The sequence below is a fragment of the Triticum dicoccoides genome, chromosome 3B (assembly GCF_002162155.2).
Source record: "Triticum dicoccoides isolate Atlit2015 ecotype Zavitan chromosome 3B, WEW_v2.0, whole genome shotgun sequence".
NCBI lineage: Eukaryota > Viridiplantae > Streptophyta > Magnoliopsida > Poales > Poaceae > Triticum > Triticum dicoccoides.
In genome coordinates, this window is record NC_041385.1 from 783578533 (window position 1) to 783581799 (window position 3267).

General features: G+C 48.5%; 1 pseudogene; it reads left to right on the top strand.

The window, feature by feature from the left end:
- The first annotated feature begins 356 nt into the window (after positions 1-356).
- Positions 357-2867, top strand: LOC119282219 (annotated as a pseudogene).
- The last annotated feature ends 400 nt before the right edge of the window (positions 2868-3267 follow it).

Genomic DNA, 3267 nt, shown 5'->3' on the forward strand with positions numbered 1-3267 from the left:
TAGGTGCAAGTGATTTTCTCTCTTTCCACTTGCCATTTAGGACGGGTGGGTCAAACAGACGTTTGTTTTCTTCCTCCTCGCGCCCACCCATGGCAACTACGAACGTTTTCAACGGCAAGTTTAGTGACTTTCATGCTTCAGTTTATTTTTTGACAGAAACTTATCATGTGTCGTTGAAAATTGCCATCCTTGCGTGACTGAAATTGCCATCCGTATGTCACTTATCATTAGAGTTTACTAATTTCAAGCCGACTAATAAGATTTCCTCAAGTCAAGAGTCGATTCAGAAAATGCAACTTTAGGTTAAAAAAAAGGTAAGTGGCCAAACTGAAATATCCATTCGTCCATTCGTCGGCTCGCTTCCTCCCTCTACACCGCTGGCTTGGCTGGAAGCCCCGTGCGCCGCCAACCCCGCCGCATAACCAAATCAATCCCCCACCCACGGCGAGCGTCACCGCCCGTAGGCCGTCGGCATGGACGAGGAGAGGACGGAGGCGTGGTGGGCCCGCCGCGCGTGGGCGCTGCTGTCGGCCGTCCGCGAGCGGGCGCCGCTAGTTCAGTGCATCACCAACCTCGTCTCCATGGACATCGCCGCCAACGCCCTCACCGCCGCCGGCGCCTCCCCCGCCATGCTCCACAGCCTCCGCGAGATCCCCGACTTCACCCCACGCTGCGACGCAGTCTACATCAACGTCGGAACGCTCTCGGAGGACTGGCTCCCCTCCATGCGCGCCGCCGCCTCCGCCGGCCGCCCCTGGGTGCTCGACCCCGTCGCCGCCGCCGCCTCCGGCTTCCGGATGGAGGCCTGCCTCCAGCTCCTCTCGCGCTCCGCCCCGTCGTCGTCAGGGGCAACGCGTCCGAGATCCTCGCCCTCGCCTCGAGCTCAGATAACTCCTCCTTCAAGGTACCTGAACTAAATCCAATCCTATTAGTAACTCATTGTTAATTTCCAATCCAATCCAATCCTAGGGGTGATCGATTGTGAAACTGCAATGTTATAAACTGATTTAATCCACGTGCTCCTGGTACACGACGATTGATTCTTCAGCTCATTTGGGGTCATTCAAATTGGCTTGCTGGAAATATGCTGTCCATGTAATCTTGTGGCTAATTTCAGATTTAAAAGAAAAACCATAGCTTAGCTTTAAGTGAAACTGTGAATGCTAAAACAAGCAGTTCGACACACAACCTGTAAGGTTCACACGTGCGGAAATTACCTTGTACCACAAGTGCAGAAAACAGAGAAGGACAGTACTATGGAAGAAACACAAAGGAAAGGGACAACAAAGTGACTAATTGCCTTAGCGTGCCCCTCCTTCCACAGCACTTTTCCCACAGCAATAAGTAGGTTGAGAGATAAGCGACTAATGGCAGTACAATTTATCAGGGCGATGCACTACAGTCATTACCCTGTCTCTGAAGAAATTTTAGACTGCTTGCGGTAGTGGTGCTATTATGCATTCCAGGACAATTGGCTGACTGCACTATCTCCCTGTTATTTGAAGATGAGCAATGTGCATACCAAGCCTATTGCCGCTTACAATATACTCCCTCTGTAAACTAATGTAAGAGCGGTTAGATCACTACTTAGATTACTAAAGTAGTGATCTAAACGCTCTTATATTAGTTTACGGAGGGAGTATATTCCATCTTGCTTCTATTGGTAGTAATACTTGTGGCCAACTGCAGGGTGTGGACAGTTCACATGACTCAGGGGAGGCCCTGCAAGCCGCGAAAGCATTGGCACGGTCCAGCGGGGCAGTAGTCGCAGTATCTGGAGCAGTTGATTTCATCACGGATGGTGAGCAGGTCATCAGTGCTAGCAATGGTGTGGCAATGATGCAGAAGATCACGGCGACAGGGTGTGCTGTGACTGCTCTTATAGCGGCTTTTGTCGGGGCGGATCCTTCCGATGCTCTAGCCGCAGCGGCATGTGCGCTCGCCATCTTTGGACTTGCTGGAGAGATAGGGATGGAGTCAGTGAAGGGACCTGCCTCTCTCAGGATGCATCTCATCGATGCTCTCTACGGTCTCGACGAGTAGACCGTCACATCTGGAGTAAAAATTGCGCTGCTGTCGTAATGCATGTGTGCCCTGGCTATCAGTGTTGTAGGAGATACAGAGTCTGGAGTAATCTGCAGGGTCGTTTTGCCTCCTTGGTGCTTGGAAAACCATGAAGCCGATCGTATCAGATTGGCTGTCACTCGTCCATGTGTACCACCCCCCACCAATAATCCGGTGACCATCCGGGCTATAGTAAGTACGTACACAGTTGTGAATTGTGATGTCATCTACACTGAGAATGATGTTCATAAAATAAGCCAGTCGAAATAAGGTGTTTGTGCTTAAATGGCTTTGAGATGGTCGAACGGCTAGTCTGTTCAAACGCTTTGATCCCCCTATGCCTATGAAATTAATGATTTAAGGCCCCCGCTGCCCCAGGAGGAAACTTTGGAAAGGAAGCTAACTGGCTCGTCATGCTGCAGTTTTGCTTCTGAATTTTGTTTCCCATATTCCATGGTGAGTACATTATATAAGTTCACATCAAGTGTGCAGTTATTAGTCACAGTTCTCATGTGTTCAGTTGATGCTCAAACTTGTAATCTTCCATGTAAGCTATATATGCCGTGAATTTTCTTGCTACCATCAAGAGCTTTTTCCTCTGACTACTTCAAGTTACGAGGGTCAAGGAGTTACCAGGTTTGGATACAAGTTCTCCGTGGCTCCAAAAGGTGAACTACCAAGAGAAATACTGATACCATCTCCAGTTCTCCACGGCTCAGCTGAAGTATTTTCCTAAGAAAAATAAACTCTGCCCCACCGTCGTCAGGGGCAACGCGTCTGAGATCCTTGCCCTCGCCTCCAGCTCAGATAACTCCTCCTTCAAGGTACCTCCTCTTGCCCTACCTTCATTGCTAGCGCGGAAATCTCTTCTTTCTCAATTTGCAATCCTAGCGGTGACTGACACCAGATCTTGACTAAATAAGATGATCGACTGTCAAATTGCCGTGTGCAACTGTAGGATAAACAGGGCCTTCGGTTATTTTAGGGTCAAAAAAGATTCCGTTCAATAGAATTGATGAGAGGAGATCAATAGTTAACTGGATAAAATGAAGCGAAGGAAAAGACGACATCTGAACATTCTCCTCACTACGTTTCAACCTACCTTCTCTACTAGAATTAATGGCCTTTACCTTCCTTTTTCTTGTGGCTAATTTCAGTTTAACATAGCTTTAATTGAAAGCTCAAATAAGCAGTCTGATACAA